The sequence below is a fragment of the Hyperolius riggenbachi genome, chromosome 10 (assembly GCF_040937935.1).
Source record: "Hyperolius riggenbachi isolate aHypRig1 chromosome 10, aHypRig1.pri, whole genome shotgun sequence".
Classification (NCBI taxonomy): domain Eukaryota; kingdom Metazoa; phylum Chordata; class Amphibia; order Anura; family Hyperoliidae; genus Hyperolius; species Hyperolius riggenbachi.
Genome location: NC_090655.1, coordinates 286298747 through 286320256, shown reverse-complemented (window position 1 = coordinate 286320256; position 21510 = coordinate 286298747). Strand labels below are relative to the sequence as shown.

Here is a 21510-nt window from a genome sequence, read left to right as displayed (position 1 = left end):
CAAGTATGTCCACCCCGACCTCTGCTCTGCCCAATATATAACAAGTATGTCCACCCCGACCTCTGCCCTGCCCAATATATAACAAGTATGTCCACCCCGACCTCTGCCCAATATATAACAAGTATGTCCACCCCGACCTCTGCTCCGCCCAATATATAACAAGTATGTCCACCCCGACCTCTGCTCTGCCCAATATATAACAAGTATGTCCACCCCGACCTCTGCTCTGCCCAATATATAACAAGTATGTCCACCCCGACCTCTGCCCTGCCCAATATATAACAAGTATGTCCACCCCGACCTCTGCCCAATATATAACAAGTATGTCCACCCCGACCTCTGCTCTGCCCAATATATAACAAGTATGTCCACCCCGACCTCTGCTCTGCCCAACATATAACAAGTATGTCCACCCCGACCTCTGCTCTGCCCAATATATAACAAGTATGTCCACCCCGACCTCTGCTCTGCCCAATATATAACAAGTATGTCCACCCGACCTCTGCTCTGCCCAATATATAACAAGTATGTCCACCCCGACCTCTGCTCTGCCCAATATATAACAAGTATGTCCACCCCGACCTCTGCTCTGCCCAATATATAACAAGTATGTCCACCCCGACCTCTGCTCTGCCCAATATATAACAAGTATGTCCACCCCGACCTCTGCTCTGCCCAATATATAACAAGTATGTCCACCCCGACCTCTGCTCTGCCCAATATATAACAAGTATGTCCACCCCGACCTCTGCTCTGCCCAATATATAACAAGTATGTCCACCCCGACCTCTGCTCTGCCCAATATATAACAAGTATGTCCACCCCGACCTCTGCTCTGCCCGATATATATCAAGTATGTCCACCCTGACCTCTGCCCTGCCCAATATATAACAAGTATGTCCACCCCGACCTCTGCCCTGCCCAATATATAACAAGTATGTCCACCCCGACCTCTGCTCTGCCCGATATATATCAAGTATGTCCACCCTGACCTCTGCCCTGCCCAATATATAACAAGTATGTCCACCCCGACCTCTGCCCTGCCCAATATATAACAAGTATGTCCACCCCGACCTCTGCCCAATATATAACAAGTATGTCCACCCCGACCTTTGCTCTGCCCAATATATAACAAGTATGTCCACCCCGACCTCTGCCCTGCCCAATATATAACAAGTATTTCCACCCTGACCTCTGCTCTGCCCAATATATAACAAGTATGTCCACCCTGACCTCTGCTCTGCCCAATATATAACAAGTATGTCCACCCCGACCTCTGCCCTGCCCAATATATAACAAGTATGTCCACCCCGACCTCTGCCCTGCCCAATATATAACAAGTATGTCTACCCCGACCTCTGCCCTGCCCAATATATAACAAGTATGTCCACCCCGACCTCTGATCTGCCCAATATATAACACGTATGTCCACCCCGACCTCTGCTCTGCCCAATATATAACAAGTATGTCCACCCCGACCTCTGCCCTGCCCAATATATAACAAGTATGACCACCCCGACCTGTGCTCTGCCCAATATATAACACGTATGTCTACCCCGACCTCTGCTCTGCCCAATATATGACAAGTATGTCCACCCCGACCTCTGCCCAATATATAACAAGTATGTCAACCCCGACCTCTGCTCTGCCCAATATATAACAAGTACGCCCACCCCGACCTCTGCTCTGCCCAATATATAACAAGTATGTCCACCCCGACCTCTGCTCTGCCCAATATATAACAAGTATGTCCACCCCGACCTCTGCTCTGCCCAATATATAACAAGTATGTCCACCCCGACCTCTGCTCTGCCCAATATATAACAAGTATGTCCACCCCGACCTCTGCTCTGCCCAATATATAACAAGTATGACCACCCCGACCTCTGCTCTGCCCAATATATAACAAGTATGTCCACCCCGACCTCTGCTCTGCCCAATATATAATAAGTATGCCCACCCCGACCTCGGCTCTGCCCAATATATAACAAGTATGTCCACCCCGACCTCTGCTCTGCCCAATATATAACAAGTATGACCACCCCGACCTCTGCTCTGCCCAATATATAACAAGTATGTCCACCCCGACCTCTGCTCTGCCCAATATATAACAAGCATGTCCACCCCGACCTCTGCTCTGCCCAATATATAACAAGTATGTCCACCCCGACCTCTGCTCTGCCCAATATATAACAAGTATGCCCAACCCGACCTCTGCTCTGCCCAATATATAACAAGTATGCCAACCCCGACCTCTGCTCTGCCCAATATATAACAAGTATGTCCACCCCGACCTCTGCTCCGCCCAATATATAACAAGTATGTCCACCCCGACCTCTGCTCCGCCCAATATATAACAAGTATGTCCACCCCGACCTCTGCTCTGCCCAATATATAACAAGTATGTCCACCCCGACCTCTGCTCTGCCCAATATATAACAAGTATGTCCACCCCGACCTCTGCCCTGCCCAATATATAACAAGTATGTCCACCCCGACCTCTGCCCAATATATAACAAGTATGTCCACCCCGACCTCTGCTCTGCCCAATATATAACAAGTATGTCCACCCCGACCTCTGCTCTGCCCAACATATAACAAGTATGTCCACCCCGACCTCTGCTCTGCCCAATATATAACAAGTATGTCCACCCCGACCTCTGCTCTGCCCAATATATAACAAGTATGTCCACCCGACCTCTGCTCTGCCCAATATATAACAAGTATGTCCACCCCGACCTCTGCTCTGCCCAATATATAACAAGTATGTCCACCCCGACCTCTGCTCTGCCCAATATATAACAAGTATGTCCACCCCGACCTCTGCTCTGCCCAATATATAACAAGTATGTCCACCCCGACCTCTGCTCTGCCCAATATATAACAAGTATGTCCACCCCGACCTCTGCTCTGCCCAATATATAACAAGTATGTCCACCCCGACCTCTGCTCTGCCCAATATATAACAAGTATGTCCACCCCGACCTCTGCTCTGCCCAATATATAACAAGTATGTCCACCCCGACCTCTGCTCTGCCCGATATATATCAAGTATGTCCACCCTGACCTCTGCCCTGCCCAATATATAACAAGTATGTCCACCCCGACCTCTGCCCTGCCCAATATATAACAAGTATGTCCACCCCGACCTCTGCTCTGCCCGATATATATCAAGTATGTCCACCCTGACCTCTGCCCTGCCCAATATATAACAAGTATGTCCACCCCGACCTCTGCCCTGCCCAATATATAACAAGTATGTCCACCCCGACCTCTGCTCTGCCCAATATATAACAAGTATGTCCACCCCGACCTCTGCCCTGCCCAATATATAACAAGTATGTCCACCCTGACCTCTGCTCTGCCCAATATATAACAAGTATGTCCACCCTGACCTCTGCTCTGCCCAATATATAACAAGTATGTCCACCCCGACCTCTGCCCTGCCCAATATATAACAAGTATGTCCACCCCGACCTCTGCCCTGCCCAATATATAACAAGTATGTCTACCCCGACCTCTGCCCTGCCCAATATATAACAAGTATGTCCACCCCGACCTCTGATCTGCCCAATATATAACACGTATGTCCACCCCGACCTCTGCTCTGCCCAATATATAACAAGTATGTCCACCCCGACCTCTGCCCTGCCCAATATATAACAAGTATGACCACCCCGACCTGTGCTCTGCCCAATATATAACACATATGTCTACCCCGACCTCTGCTCTGCCCAATATATGACAAGTATGTCCACCCCGACCTCTGCCCAATATATAACAAGTATGTCAACCCCGACCTCTGCTCTGCCCAATATATAACAAGTACGCCCACCCCGACCTCTGCTCTGCCCAATATATAACAAGTATGTCCACCCCGACCTCTGCTCTGCCCAATATATAACAAGTATGTCCACCCCGACCTCTGCTCTGCCCAATATATAACAAGTATGTCCACCCCGACCTCTGCTCTGCCCAATATATAACAAGTATGTCCACCCCGACCTCTGCTCTGCCCAATATATAACAAGTATGACCACCCCGACCTCTGCTCTGCCCAATATATAACAAGTATGTCCACCCCGACCTCTGCTCTGCCCAATATATAACAAGTATGCCCACCCCGACCCCGGCTCTGCCCAATATATAACAAGTATGTCCACCCCGACCTCTGCTCTGCCCAATATATAACAAGTATGACCACCCCGACCTCTGCTCTGCCCAATATATAACAAGTATGTCCACCCCGACCTCTGTTCTGCCCAATATATAACAAGCATGTCCACCCCGACCTCTGCTCTGCCCAATATATAACAAGTATGTCCACCCCGACCTCTGCTCTGCCCAATATATAGCAAGTATGACCACCCCGACCCCTGCTCTGCGCAATATACAACAAGTATGTCCACCCCGACCTCTGCTCTGCCCGATATATAACAAGTATGTCCATCCCGACCTCTGCTCTGCCCGATATATAACAAGTATGCCCACCCCGACCTCTGCTCTGCCCAATATATAACAAGTATGTCCACCCCGACCTCTGCTCTCCCCAATATATAACAATAATCACACAATTACCTCTAACAGCCGCGTGTCTCAAACTTCTACAATTCCTCTTGCCGTTACATCACATCCTCTCTGTGGCTTCATTACTTCCTGTCTGTGCGTTCCACCTGGGAGGTGAGATTTCGCCATCTTGTGGTGAATAGGCTAACTGCAGCCTGTGGTTGTGGAACTGCATGCACTGACTCAGCCATCTGGAAATAGCTGTACGCTTATACTACCTGAGAGATTTCATACATACTGGGTGCATTTCTCTATGATCTCCTGTCCTGTGTAAGAGGTCAGGCACACTGTAATAGGAAGCTGTGAGATGTGACTGTGCCCCTGTACCCCACACCTCACCTCCGGAGAGGAAGCCTCTGGATCCTAAAGAGTATTCCCCGCCCTGCACTGACCGGATCCAGCGCTGAGATCCGCAGGCCGCCTGCACAGTCAGTAGAATGTAGCTGATCAACCTAAGGGTATTATATATTACCCAGTAACAAAGCTGGCCCTAGACTATGATGGGCATATGCCTGCGGTAGGGATTAGAGTGTGAGCTCCTCTGAGGGTCTGTTAGTGACAAGACGATATATAAATACTAAATAATATTCATAATTTAAAAAGAGGAGGATATGAACTTGTCTCCTCTCAAGTGTCAAGGAAGACAATTTAGAGTGAGAGATAAAATAAAAACTCTCACAGGGGTTGAAGCAACAAAGACCGATAATATTGCACACCACGTGGCAATGTGACCGGCCTGTACCAAACCTAGTAACGCTTGTTGTGCTGATAGCGTTACCATAGCAATGCACATAAACAGTGTACGCACGGCACATCAGTAGTGTAGTACGCTACCCCCATACTACGCGTACATGGTTTACGCGCACTGCTATGGTAAAACTCTTGCGCTATCGGTACACAAAGCATTATTGTGTTCAGTACAGGCTGGTTACATTGGTGTGCAGTGTGGAATGTTAACAGCCTTTTCTGCATCAGCTCTAGAGAATGCAACGCATTTCTCAGGACTAGGTTCCAGCTTCATCAGGCAAATATCCAGAGCAAAATCTCTAAAAATGCCATAAGAAAGCCCAGCATCTCAGTGACAGCTGTTTTGTAGGACGTTTCAGTCTACCTGAGCAGAGGGAAGCTGGTTTATACAGAGGCTTCCCTCTCCGATAAGAGCCTTGTCAGCAGGTCACACATACGCAGTAGCGCCGCCACGGTCGGTCTCTGGCAGGAAAAGCCGAGCCTGATTGGGTCCATGCTACTGAGCAGGCGTGAGCTGTCTGCACTTGTGCAGTAGCATGGACCCGATCAGCCCCGGCTATTTCTGCAACCAGGGGGCTACCAGGGTCAGACTTGTACCCTTCACCGCCCAAGGCCCCCTGTCACCCACCGCCCCCTCCAGGTCTCCTACCTGCTATATAGTGGTGCCCAAAATTCCTATAAAAGTTTCCAGCAGCGTGTGATTTGCCTGTCCAGCTGGTGCTCTCCTCCATTAGTCCATGCCTTCCCATCTTCATCCTCGCTGGCTGCATCTTCTCAGTGACCCGGCAGCATGTATAATGTGATAACACGCACCAGATCACGGAGAAGTGGGGCATGGGGGGTTTAAACTCAGCATTCATTTCACTTACTAGAGGGGGTGTCAGTGGAGGTGGGGGGGCAGGGTAATTGGCTAATTTTGCCTGGGGCCCTGTAGTGAAGGGGGGTCTCAGGGAAGTTTTGATGAGTAGTTTCTCTTACCTCCCAGCTGTCAGCAGCAGCTGCTCTCACACCACCGATCACACCAGGGCCTGCATTGCTGGGTCCCCCTGTCATGTGTGACATCACTGCACGGGGCTTTATTACTGGTATTAGGAGATCTTGCTCTGCACCTGCACCCCGGGGTATCTTGTCCTGTCCATCAGCCCCAGCAGTAGTGTTGTCTGGATCATGAACGATTTGGATCTTTGATCCGGATCTTTTTTTGTGAGTCAAATAATCCAGATCATCACAAGGAGTGATTCGGTTCACATAGGAACTGCAGCTTCTGCTGAGCTGCAAAGAGTTAGGGACTCGGGAGTGAGATAAACAACTACTCCCAGCTCACTGAGGGGGAGGGATCAGGTTACAGCAGCATAAGCAGTAGAGGCAGCTCTTTGGTTACAAAGTTAATAACTCCTGGTCTCACACACCCACTATCACTGCTGGCCAGGCCATGTGTCCTCCTCACACAGCCACTATCATTCATATATATATATATATATATATATATATATATACATATATATATATATATATATATATATATATATATATATATATATATATAGTGGCTTGCAAAAGTATTCGGCCCCCTTGAAGTTTTCCACATTTTGTCATATTACTGCCACAAACATGAATCAATTTTATTGGAATTCCACGTGAAAGACCAACACAAAGTGGTGTACATGTGAGAATTGGAACGAAAATCATACATGATTCAAAACATTTTTTACAAATAAATAACTGCAAAGTGGGGTGTGCGTAATTATTCGGCCCCCTGAGTCAATACTTTGTAGAACCACCTTTTGCTGCAATTACAGCTGTCAGTCTTTTAGGGTATGTCTCTACCAGCTTTGCACATCTAGAGACTGAAATCCTTGCCCATTCTTCTTTGCAAAACAGCTCCAGCTCAGTCAGATTAGATGGACAGCGTTTGTGAACAGCAGCTTTCAGATCTTGCCACAGATTATTGATTGGATTTAGATCTGGACTTTGACTGGGCCATTCTAACACATGGATATGTTTTGTTTTATACCATTCCATTGTTATACTGGCTTTATGCTTAGGGTCAATGTCCTGCTGGAAGAGGTTTTCTTCCAAGATTGCCCTGTATTTGGCTCCATCCACCTTCCCATCAACTCTTGCCAGCTTCCCTGTCCCTGCTGAAGAGAAGCACCCCTAGAGCATGATGCTGCCACCACCATATTTGACATTGGGGATGGTGTGTTCAGAGTGATGTGCAGTGTTAGTTTTCTACTACACATAGCATTTTGCATTTTGGCCAAAAAGTTCCATTTTGGTCTCATTTGACCAGAGCACCTTCTTCCACATGGTTGTTCTGTCCCCCACATGGCTTGAGGCAAACTGCAAACGGGACTTCTTATGCTTTTCTGTTAACAATGCCTTTCTTCTTGCCACTCTTCCATAAAGGCCAACTTTGTACAGTGCATGACTAATAGTTGTCCTATGGGCAGATTCCCCCACCTGAGCTGTAGATCTCTGCAGCTCGTCCAGAGTCACCATGGGCCTCTTGACTGCATTTCTGATCAGCGCTCTTCTTGTTTGGCCTGTGAGGTTAGGTGGATGGCCTTATCTTGGTAGGTTTACATAGAGTGACCAGATTTTTGTGGGTCCAACCTGGGACAGGGAGGGGGGGGGGGGGGGCGGGTAGGCGAAGCGAAAAGTTAGGGGTACTGAGGAGCGCACAGCGATGAAGACCGGGGGGGGGGGGGGGGGGGGAGGGCGTGGCCATGACATTGTATGGGCGGAGCTAACACATTGATGTAACAGCGAGGCCTAAGAAAGCAGTGTTTACGCCATGATGTGGACAAACGAGACTTTGCATCATGGGTGTGCAGAAACTGTGTGATGCTAATAGTATACCGTAACCACAAAGCAGCAAACATAGCCATCTATGACCATTAAATAATAAATGCAGTAACAGTTACCCCGGACACCAGAAAATAATCACAATGGGCAACATGTCAGCACAAAATAAACGCAATGCGGGCAACATGTCAGTATAAAAGAAACGCAATGCGGGCAAACATGTCAGTACAAAATAAACGCAATGCGGGCAAACATGTCAGTACAAAATAAACGCAATGCGGGCAAACATTTCACCAGAAAATTAATGCAATGCGGGCAAACATTTCACCAGAAAATTACTGCAATGCGGGCAAACATTTCCCCAGAAAAGAAACGCAATGGGAGCAAACATTTCACCAGAAAATAAACGCAATGCGGGCAAACATTTCACCAGAAAATTAACGCAATGCGGGCAAACATTTCACCAGAAAATAAACGCAATGCGGGCAAACATTTCCCCAGAAAATAAATGCAATGCGGGCAAACATTTCCCCAGAAAAGAAACGCAATGCGGGCAAACATTTCACTAGAAAGTAAACGCAATGCGGGCAAACATTTCACCAGAAAAGAAACGCAATGCGGGCAAACATTTCCCCAGAAAAGAAACGCAATGTGGGCAAACATTTTCCCAGAAAAGAAACGCAATGCGGGCAAACATTTCACTAGAAAGTAAACGCAATGCGGGCAAACATTTCACCAGAAAATAAACGCAATGCGGGCAAACATTTCACCAGAAAAGAAACGCAATGTGGGCAAATATTTCCCCAGAAAAGAAACGCAATGCGGGCAAACATTTCACTAGAAAGTAAACGCAATGCGGGCAAACATTTCCCCAGAAAGTAAACGCAATGCGGGCAAACATTTCACCAGAAAAGAAACGCAATGCGGGCAAACATTCACCAGAAAAGAAACGCAATGCGGGCAAACATTCACCAGAAAAGAAACGCAACGTGGGCAAACATTTCACCAGAAAAGAAATGCAATGCGGGCAAACATTTCACCGGAAAAGAAACGCAACGCGGGCAAATATTTCACCAGAAAAGAAACGCAATGCGGGCAAACATTTCACCTGGAAAAGAAAGCATTTACTCACCTGGCAGAAGTCTCCGGCCTCTGGCGCGCTGCTCCCGGGACCACCTTCCTCCTCCTGCAGAGTTCCGCGCTGACAGGGCTACGGCAAGATGGCGCCCGAAGCCCTGTACTGGAGACACAAATAGTCTCCAGTACAGGGCTTCGGCAGCTATCTTGCCGTAGCCCTGCTCGCCTGCTGGTGTCGTAACGGACACCGGAAGAAGGAGGCTGGAGCGGGGCTGCGGGCAATGAACTGGCACGGCGTCTATAGACGCCGCTGCCAGTTCATGAGGTTAGAGTGACCAGAGTCCCGAGGCCGGGACGTCCCGCTGCTGAAAGAGGGACGTTTCCCGGGACCTCATGCAGCCTGGGACAGCGGACCCCGAATCCGGGACGCGTCCCGGGAAATCCGGGACGTCTGGTCACTCTAGTTTACAGTTGTGCCATACTTCTTCCATTTCTGAATGATCGCTTGAACAGTGCTCCGTGGGATGTTCAAGGCTTTGGAAATCTTTTTGTAGCCTAAGCCTGCTTTAAATTTCTCAATAACTTTATCCCTGACCTGTCTGGTGTGTTCTTTGGACTTCATGGTGTTGTTGCTCCCAATATTCTCTTAGACAACCTCTGAGGCCGTCACAGAGTAGCTGTATTTGTACTGACATTCGATTACACACAGGTGCACTCTATTTAGTCATTAGCACTCATCAGGCAATGTCTATGGGTAACTGACTACACTCAGTCCAAAGGGGGCTGAATAATTACGCACACCCCACTTTGCAGTTATTGATTTGTAAAAAATGTTTAGAATCATGTATGATTTTCGTTCCACTTCTCCCGTGTACACCAGTTTGTATTGGTCTTTCACGTGGAATTCCAATAAAATTGATTCAGGTTTGTGGCAGTAATGTGACAAAATGTGGAAAACTTCAAGGGGGCCGAATACTTTTGCAAGCCACTGTATAGTTTGGCACACTGGGAGCTGTAGTCCCCCCCCCCCCCTATTCACACACACATATAAGGCTGGGGAGGCATGCTGGGAATTGTAGTCCCCTTACCTTCACCCTTTTGCCCTGGATCTCCAGGCTCTGCATAGTGAAGTCCACCCCCGATGGTGTCGCCCTGTCTCTCCACAAACACGCCGCTCCTGAACCTCTGCATGACGCACATCTTCCTGACCCCGGCATCCCCGGCCAGAACCAGCTTAAACAGGAAGTCATACACATCGTCAGACTCCAGCGGGGGCTGCATGCCGGGGGCCCGGGAGCGCACCACGTGACATGTGCCGACACTGCGGAACTACAGCGGCAGCGCTGCTGTTTAGTGTTGTACTTATTATACTTATGCCAGATGATCAGCAGGGCTGCCAGGCAACTGGCATGATTTACAAGGAAATAAATATGGCAGCTTCCATATCCTTCTCACCTCAGGTTCCCTTTAAAGGAGTACTGTGGGGTTTTTAAAAAGAAAATCGGACACTTACCTGGGGCTTCTACCAGCCCCTTGAAGACATCAACTCCCGCGCCATCCCTGCAGGATCTTGCGTTTGCCACCACCGGTCACGGTGTCATTATCACTGCGGCTGCGCGGCCGGGACCGTGCACGTCCTCGCTTCCGATCGCCTCAGCGGGAGCTTACTGCACAGGAGCAGTTCGAGAAAGCTTTGTACTGCGCAGTAAGTCCTGATTAGTGTTGGGCGAACAGTGTTCGCCACTGTTCGGGTTCTGCAGAACATCACCCTGTTCGGGTGATGTTCGAGTTCGGCTGAACACCTGATGGTGTTCGGCCAAACCGTTCGGCCGAACTAAGAGCGCATGGCCGAACGTTCCCCGAACGTTCGGCTAGCGCTGTGATTGGCCGAACGGGTCACGTGGTTCGGACCCGAACGCGCTCTGATTGGCCGAACCGTCACGTGGTTCGGGTAAATAAATACCCGAACCACGTCATATCTCCGCCATTTGTCTGTGGGTTTAGCTTTGGGTAGGCAGGCAGGGTAGTTCGCGCTCCAGCCACGCTAGCCAGGGTCCCCCCAGTCATTGTGTCGCTGCTGGGAATAGTAGTACACCGCTCGCTCAGCCACACTATATAGCATTCTGTTTACTGCCACTCTGTGTACCTCGCTCAGCCACACTATATAGCATTGTGTTTACTGCCACTCTGTGTCTGCTGGGAATAGTAGTACACCGCTCACCCGCCACTTTATAGCATTGTGCTCTGTGTCGCTGCTGGGAATAGTGGTACACCGCTCACCCGCCACTGTATAGCATTGTGCTCTGTGTCGCTGCTGGGAATAGTGGTACACCGCTCACCCGCCACTGTATAGCATTGTGCTCTGTGTCGCTGCTGGGAATAGTGGTACACCGCTCACCCGCCACTGTATAGCATTGTGCTCTGTGTCGCTGCTGGGAATAGTGGTACACCGCTCAGCCACACTATATAGCATTCTGTTTACTGTTCTGTGTCTGCTGGGAATAGTAGTACACCGCTCGCTCAGCCACACTATATAACATTCTGTTTACTGCCACTCTGTGTACCTCGCTCAGCCACACTATATAGCATTCTGTTTACTGCCACTCTGTGTCTGCTGGGAATAGTAGTACACCGCTCACCCGCCACTGTATAGCATTGTGCTCTGTGTCGCTGCTGGGAATAGTGGTACACCGCTCACCCGCCACTGTATAGCATTGTGCTCTGTGTCGCTGCTGGGAATAGTGGTACACCGCTCAGCCACACTATATAGCATTCTGTTTACTGTTCTGTGTCTGCTGGGAATAGTAGTACACCGCTCGCTCAGCCACACTATATAGCATTCTGTTTACTGCCACTCTGTGTACCTCGCTCAGCCACACTATATAGCATTCTGTTTACTGCCACTCTGTGTCTGCTGGGAACAGTAGTACACCGCTCACCCGCCACTGTATAGCATTGTGCTCTGTGTCGCTGCTGGGAATAGTGGTACACCGCTCACCCGCCACTGTATAGCATTGTGTTCTGTGTCGCTGCTGGGAATAGTGGTACACCGCTCACCCACCACTGTATAGCATTTCTGTACTGCCACTGTACTGCTGCCAGTCAGCGTGTACTTTAAGGATAAGTGAAATGAGGAAGAAATCCGGTGAAAGAGGGAGGGGCAAGGGAAGAGGTGTTTCCCCTGACGGTTCACGTACAGGCCACAGGGGAGCACCCAAGAAAACCCACTCAATACCGCCCATGTTGTCCAGGACAACAACCCTCACAAATCGAAAAGAACAGGACCAGATAATTACTTGGATGACCTCTCAAGCGTCCAGCAGTGGGTTAAGCAGCAACAGCACATCACGCACGAGGTCCGAGTCCTCAGCCAGTTACAAGGAGCCAGTGGGCACAAAGCTGACACAACCGGCAGCGACACCACGCACACAACTGCCAGATAACCAGTCCGATGAATTACCTCAGGACACAATGGGGTATTCGCAGGAGCTATTCCCAGCCCAACAGACTTCCACCTTTCAAAGGTCAATGGAGGAACAGCCAGAAATGTTGTGCCCGGATTCACAACTATTAACTGTGGGAAATGCACCGCGCACTGAAATACAAGGCGAGTCCGAGGAGGACTCGGAAACCCAAATCCCAGAGCAAGTTGGGCAGGAGGGGTTGCAATTGCAGGAGGTCGGCCGACAAGATCTGGAAGACGACGTTGGAGTGAGCTGCGCAGAGGTTGTTCTGGGGAGCTCTACTCCACGGCGGCGGCCCCCCACAATGACATATGACGAGTTTCAGGAGATGGAAGAGGAGGGTATGGACAATGTGGACAGAGACCCAGATTTTGTTTGTGCACGAGAACATCGCCGTCGTAGCAGCAGCACAGATGAGTCTGTTGAAGAACCCACTGCTGCACGAGTTCGCCTTGTGCCACAAGGTAGGTGGCGCGCAATTTCAGGCACCACAAGCGTGGAAGTTCAAGTGAGAGGCAAAAGAGGCGCAAACAGAAATCGCCAGCAAGGCAGGTGCTCCAAAGTCTGGGCTTTCTTTGAAGACTGCACTGAGGATGGTACTATGGCGATTTGCAAGGTGTGCAAGACCTGCCTGAGCAGGGGGAAAAGTATTAACAACCTCTCCACCACCAGCATGAGCCGCCACATGCTATCCAAACATCCCACTCTGTGGGCAAACGCGGCAGGACAGGGTACCAGCAACACTGCCTCCCTTGGGTTCACCAGACCCGCCTCAGCAGCAGCAGTAGCCCAGCCATTGCGTGGTTCACAACATTCACAAACATCAGACGCTGACACTGTCACTTTCCGGAGTAGTGCTCTTGAGGTCTCCCAGTGTTCATCAAACACAACAACCAACAGCCCTTCAGTGTGCAGCCCTACGATTCAGTTGTCTGTCTCGGAGATGTTTGATCGCAAGAGGAAATTGCCAGCAAATGACCCCCGGGCCGTGGCAGTAACAGCCAGCATAGCCAAGCTTCTGGCCTGCGAAATGCTGCCATATCGAGTGGTGGAGACAAACAGCTTCAAGGGCATGATGTCAGTGGCCATCCCACGTTACGTGGTTCCCAGCCGCTACCACTTTGCGCGCTCTGCAGTGCCTGAGTTGCATGAGCACGTGGTCAGCAAAATAACCTGAAGCTTGAAGAATGCCGTTGCCTGCAAGGTTCACCTCACCACTGACACCTGGACGAGTGCGTTCGGCCAGGGTCGATACATCTCCCTTACCGCGCACTGGGTGAACCTTGTGGAGCCTGGCAGCGATTCCTCACCTGCTACGGCGCGGGTGTTGCCCACGCCGCAAACAGCTGCACCGCCATCCCTCCCACTGGATAACAACAGCAGCACCTACCTCTCTGACTCCTTCTCCTCCAACGCATCTCAAAGCTGTACCTCATCCGGAAACGCTAACCCAGCAGCAGTAGGATCGTGGAAGCAGTGCAGCACAGCTGTTGGCATGCGTCAGCAAGCGTTGCTGAAGCTGATCTGCCTTGGGGATAAGTAGCACACAGGGGAGGAAATTTGGAGGGGAATAAAGGAACAGACGGATTTGTGGCTGGCACCGCTGGACCTGAAACCGGGCATGGTTGTGTGTGATAATGGGAGTAATCTCATTCGCGCTTTAAGGTTGGCTAAGCTGACACACATCCCTTGCCTGGCGCACGTGATGAACCTAGTAGTTCAGCGGTTCCTGAGGACATACCCAGGCGTGGCCGATCTTCTGTTGAAGGTGCGACGAGTGGCCAAACATTGCAGAAATTCCAGTACTGCTTCAGGGGCACTCGCCAAGATGCAGGAGCGCTTCAATCTCCCCCACCATCGCTTGCTGTGTGATGTCCCTACGCGCTGGAATTCTACGCTGCACATGCTAGCCCGCTTTTGCGAGCAGAAGAGTGCAGTGGTCCAGTACATGACGGCGCAGTACCGAGGCGCATCCGGACAGCTGCCAAGCTTCTGTGGATCCGATTGGGCCAACATGTTGGACCTCTGCCAAGTCCTCCAAAATTTTGAGCAATCCACGTTGCTTGTGAGCAGTGACAACTCTTCAGTCAGCATTACCATACCACTGCTGTGTTTACTGAAGAGGTCAATGTTGAAAATCAAGGAAACAGCTGTCATGATGCAACTGGGGGAATCTGAAGGAGAAAACGATCAGCGTGATGGTACCAACATCAGGCCATCCGCATCAGGAAACGCTGGCCCCAGCAGCTATGACGAAGAAGAGGAGGAGGAACAGCTGGAGTTGGAGCAGGAATTTCCTGCCACCACTGACGAGGGCCAGAGCGGTGCACGTTGGACTTCCACAATTCAGCACGAATGGTCAGCAGAAGCAGACCAGGAAGAAGGTGACGACTATGATGCATCACAACAACTATCACAACGCTCACAAGAGGATGATGAGGATTCTGGCAGGACTCTGGCACACATGGCTCAATTCATGCTAGACTGCATTGAACGCGACCCACGCATTGTGCGCATTCTGGACAACACCAATTACTGGGTTTATACCCTTCTGGATCCATGGTACAAACTCAATGTTCCAAAACTGCTTGAAGAAAGAGTCAGACAGGTCAAAATGGAAGAATACCAGCAGGCCCTTGTGGAGACTTTAGAGAGGAGATTGACATCCCCCCCCTCCTCTAGCCAGTTGTACGCCGACAGACTGACTTCCGCAAACCCAGGACGACCAGGAGGGCAGCAAACAACACAAGCCGCAGCTAGTGCCCAAAAGGGAATGGTATCGGCAGTGTCCTTGGAGTGGGAAAATTTTATGACACCCATGCAGCAGCAGCCCACAGAACAGCAAGCGTGCAGATCCACCTCCAACACCGATTGCCTGGAGAAGATGGTCAAGGACTACATGTCAGATGGCGTAGCTGTGTTGAACAATCCATCTGCACCCTTCAACTATTGGGTATCGAAGCTAGACACCTGGCACGAACTGGCAATGTACGCAATAGAGGTGCTGGCTTGCCCGGCAGCCAGCGTTATGTCGGAACGCTGTTTCAGTGCTGCCGGAGGCATCGTCACAGATCGGCGTATCCGCCTCTCCACAGAAAATGCAGACCGTCTGACTCAAATTAAAATGAATCAATCCTGGATTGGAAACGACTACGCAACACTCCTGGACCCCAACCAAGTAACATGAACAATGACCATCTGTGATGGGTTAGCGTTTCCGGTCCCTGTTTATTGAACCTCTCATCTTTATTACATTTATGACTGCATGGCGGCAAAAAGCATTGCTATATCCGCACGCTATTTGTCCTCATGCAAGGCCTGGGATGCTGTGTCTCAAAAAGCGTGGCATTCTCCTCCTGCGCCTCCTCCTGTTCCATCACGTGTGCTGCTGCTGCTACTGGGTTAGCGTTTCCGGTCCCTGTTTATTGAACCTCTCATCTTTATTACATTTATGACTGCATGGCGGCAAAAAGCATTGCTATATCCGCACGCTATTTGTCCTCATGCAAGGCCTGGGATGTTGTGTCTCAAAAAGCGTGGCCTTCTCCTCCTGCGCCTCCTCCTGTTCCATCACGTCTGCTGCTGCTGCTGCTGCTGCTGGATTAGCGTTTCTGGTCCCTGTTTATTGAACCTCTCATCTTTATTACATTTATGACTGCATGGAGGCAAAAAGCATTGCTATATCCGCAAGCTATTTGTCCTCATGCAAGGCCTGGGATGTTGTGTCTCAAAAAGCGTGGCCTTCTCCTCCTGCGGCTCCTCCTGTTCCCTCACGTGTGCTGCTGCTGCTGGGTTAGCGTTTCCGGTCCCTGTTTATTGAACCTCTCATCTTTATTACATTTATGACTGCATGGCGGCAAAAAGCATTGCTATATCCGCACGCTATTTGTCCTCATGCAAGGCCTGGGATGCTGTGTCTCAAAAAGCGTGGCATTCTCCTCCTGCGCCTCCTCCTGTTCCATCACGTGTGCTGCTGCTGCTGCTGCTGCTGGGTTAGCGTTTCCGGTCCCTGTTTATTGAACCTCTCATCTTTATTACATTTATGACTGCATGGCGGCAAAAAGCATTGCTATCCGCACGCTTCTTGTCCTCATGCAAGGCCTGGGTTGTGTCTCAAAGCGTGGCCTTCTCCTCCTGCGCCGCCCTCCTCCTGTTCCATCGCGTGTGCTGCTGCTGGGTTAGCGTTACGGTTACCGGTCCCTTTTCCTGGAACCTCTTCTCTGTATTACATTTATGACTGCATGGCGACAAAAAGCATGTTACCTGTGCAAAGAAACATGACATTTTCCGCATTTAAAAGACAGTTTTTCCTTTGAAACTTTACAATCAATTTTCTCAAAAACTATAAGCTCTTTTTCAAATATTTTTTTTTCCTCTTGTACCCACTCCCAAGGTGCACATACCCTGCAAATTTGGGGTATGTAGCATGTAAGGAAGCTTTACAAAGCATGAAAGTTCGGGTCCCCATTGACTTCCATTATGTTCGGAGTTCGGCGCGAACACCCGAACATCGCGGCGATGTTCGGCGAACGTTCGCGAACCCGAACATCTAGGTGTTCGCCCAACACTAGTCCTGATGACACGATCGTGAGCAAGGACACACGCGGCCCTGGCTGCGCAGCCGAAGTGATATTCGTCTAGTTAGATGAATGACACCGTGACCGGTGGTGGTGGGATGCTAAGGCTCATTAGGGGGACAGGTGGTGGGGGGGCTGGGCCCGGGGGCAGGGAGGCGGGAACCGGTCGCGGTCTGCGCTCCCTTTCCCAATGCTCAGCGTAAGCTTAGCTAACCTATGAGACTTAGCATCCCACCACCACCATATAGATATCCACCTTTTCCACCTCCACCCTTAGGTCCACCACCAGTCCAAGTCCAAGCAACACCTCCAGCCTCCACTGCACCCCCCCCCCCACCTAATATCCCCTTACCCAATACCATCACCAACACCATCCCAAAAAATATCATTTTCACAGGCACAGCTCCACCGCCCAATAGTTTCTATATCATCACTGCTCCCAAGACCCAGCGCACCAAAACCACCAATCCCTAAAAATCTGTCACCTCTACCCCCCGTACTGGTGTCGGCAAGAAAATCTCTAAAACACAGACTAGCCTTAGATTCAATTTCATCCCAAACGGACCACCTGCAACGTTACAAAAAACTGCCACAAATTTAACCCAGTCAGAACAAAAAAATTCCACGGCATCCAAACCACCAGAGGCCACCCCAGCTCACCCATCAGGGCACCCCAGATCAGCATCTACAACTCAGATCCAGACTCACCGAGCCCGCCAGACAATTCCAGCCCCAAATCACCCACAAACATGATTTCCGTTCCCCTGGCGAGTAGCAATACCACCAGTCCACATACACAAAATACCACAACCAATATTTTCCCCGTGCCCCCTTCCACCAACCCTATATCTATCAATGATTCAGCTAACAACACCCTAACTTCCTCTTTTTTTAGAGCTCCCCTCAGCTTTGTCACAAAACATCCTCACCACCCAACTACTGAGCCCCCGTTCAGAGAAGGTATATCTCCAGCCTCCGAACAAATCAAAACGCCAATTACCAGACCTAGAAAAAGAGGAAGTAGAGGAAAAAGGAAAAAGAAGCAAACCCCAATCACACAAAACTCCCTGACCCCTAAAAATAAATGTATCTTCAATTTGTCTGACCATATCCTCAATGCACATGAAACGGCAGTATTGGAGAAAGGTCTTTCCTTCTGTCCTAATAACCAAATCAACACTTTTGAACTCTTTGCCGATCTTAAGGCATTTTGCAATAAAATCTTTCAAACCCAGCTCTGACCCCGATCCCCCCCTCACTCATAATCACGACCAACGACGCCCTACCCATCTCATTCATTACACAAGCTGAACTAAACACTGAAAAATATATTACCACACAACTGAAAGGTAGATCACGATTCTATCCAGTGGCCTCCAAGGGTCACTTCATTGATACATTCTACTCCATGGTACTCAATGATCTACAAACTTTACACAACAATCCACCTCCACTAAATTCCAACCTCAACCGTAACGAAACCTCTGCTATTAAATCCTTACAAAAAAATCATAATCTCATCATCAAACCAGCCGACAAAGGGGGTGGCATTGTCATACTCAATCGGTCCGACTACTTAGACGAAGCTTCTAGACTCCTCAACAACCCCACACATTACGAAATCTTGACATCAGACCCAACACCCGCGCTTAACCTCACATTGAAAACTTTTATCAATAATGCCTTTTTATCCAACATCATCACCAAAAATGAAAAGAATTTTATAATCAACACCCAACCAACCACTCCGAACTTTTATTATTTACCCAAAATACATAAAAATCTCCATAAACCTCCTGGCCTACCGAATATTTCAGGAGTCAACTAAATCACCAGCAATCTCTCCAAATTCCTTGATCAACATTTACAAACACATGTCCAGTCCCTTCCATCATTCCTCAAAGATTCTCAGCAACTCATTTGTTTATTGCAGGATGTTCCCTGGCAGCCTATGTCTGGCTGACATGTGACGTTTCTGCCCTCTACACCAACATCCCCCATCCATTCGGCCTCAGCGCACTACAATATTTCCTAGCCTCCAATCCCTCCATGCCTACAACACAACAAATGTTTCTGCTACAATGCACTGAATTTATCCTTCAGAATAATATCTTCACATTCAATGAAGAAGTTTACCATCAAATTAGCGGAACGGCGATGGGGAGTTCGTTTGCCCCATCGTACGCTAATCTCATGATGGGTTACCTCGAACAAATGAAACTCTCCCCTGGCAACCAGTTTATCAATAATATAGTATTTTACAGACGTTACATTGATGACCTACCTTTTATTTGGAAAGGTGACATTTCTACCATCCCACATTTTATGGATTATCTTAATTCCACAACAGCAGGGTTACAATTTACATACCACCATCACACATCTTCCATGGAATACCTTGACTTTACCCTATATATCGAATCGAATCACATCAAAACAAAAACTAATTTCAAACCGGTCGATGCCAATAATTACATTCACTTCAAAAGTTTCCATCATCACCCCTGGATTACCAATACACCATACAGTCAGTTCAGGAGAATTTACAGGAATTGCACAGATCCATCACAATATGACATCCAATCCAATATCCTCACTAAAAAATTCACGGACCGCCAATATCCTAAGACCTTGATAAAAAAAACGCTAAATTTAAAGCCAAACGCCCCAACCCCCCAAGTACTGATACAAAACTACCTAACAACACAGGCCCTCCAAGGTTCATCACTCAATACAATGCCCAGCATTCGCACATTCGTGACATTCTAACCAACAGATGGGAGATCCTGATGCAGGACCCCTTCTTAAGACCGCTATTACCCAAAGCACCATCCATCACATATAGGAAAGCTCCCAATCTCCGCAACATTCTTGCACCCAGTAAACTGCGTCCGCCCACACAGCCCCTGCCCACTCATTCAGAACCATTTGAACCAGGCTGCTTTCCATGTAACAAGACCCGCTGCACAGCCTGCCAATTCATCAACACTAGTGTATCATTCTCTTCTACCAGTACCAACTGCAATTTCCCTTTGAAAAAACGGTTTACTTGCGACTCCAAATATGTCATCTATCTCATCTCCTGTCCGTGCCGGCTCCAGTATGTGGGGAGAACCACCCAATTAGTACGCAGCAGAATCGGACAACATAAAAGAAATATCATGAAACAATTTCCCCTTCACAGTGTGTCACGTCACTTCAGCATCCATCACAACAGCAATCCACTGCTATTTAATATTACACTGATTGACTCAGTGGATACAAGAAAACCGAATGCATTTGATCTCCTCAAAAAACACGAAATGTTCTGGATACAGACATTAAGAACCCTATCCCCGGAGGGCCTTAACGAAGTTAGGGTAAAAATCCACTAACCATCCCTGTCAATAGTTTTGCTTTTATCTCGGTCGCTCTCTTTTATCCGCTTTAGGAAAAAATCCTTTTTATATATCTTATCTTCTATTACTGATGTGTATTATTATCTTCATTATGACTATTATTATCATCCTTCTAATACAATGATGTATTGAAGTCTTTTCACTGTACTTGTTCTTTTGAACCACTAGATGGCAACAAACACACCACTGTGCTCCATGTTCCCTTTTTAAAGAGAGTCTGAAGCGAGAATAGATCTCGCTTCAGACCTCATATATAGCAGGGGCATGTGTGCCCCTGCTAAAACGCCGCTATCCCGCGGCTTAACGGGGGTCCCTGTCCCCCCAAATCCCCTCCGTAATGCGGGGGAGCGCTTCCGCATTGGGGCAGGGCTAACCGCTGCAGCCCTGCCCCACGCGCGTCTGTCAGCGCATATCTCTGCCTCTCCCCCGCCCCGTCTTCCTTCACTGAGAGGGGCGGGGGAGAGGCGGCGATGCGCGTCTGATAGACGCGACTGGAGGCAGGGCTGCAGCCGTTAGCCCTGCCTCCAGGAAGCAATAAATCACGACCAAATCTGCGACCAAGGTATGCGGGGGGTGGGTTGGGGGGTCAGGGACCCTCGTGCAGCCACGGGATAGCGGCGTTTTAGCAGGGGCACACATGCCCCTGCTATATATGAGAGCTGAAGCGAGATTTAGTCTCGCTTCAGTGTCTCTTTAAACACTCCCATGTGCATGCAGAGAAAGCATGCATGTTATGTAAGACCACATGCACACCAATGTACTCCTTACAGCTGGCAGCAGCTGATTGGAGGACCCTCTGTCACCATGGCCACCGACTCCACCCACCCACACCGAAGCAGCTTCTGGATAGGCCAGAGCTGCCAGCATTAACAC

General features: G+C 49.2%; 1 pseudogene; it reads right to left on the bottom strand.

Annotated features, from left to right (window-relative positions):
• LOC137537276 (zinc finger protein 850-like) overlaps positions 1-21510 on the bottom strand; it is a 90487-nt pseudogene that overhangs the window by 36225 nt on the left and 32752 nt on the right.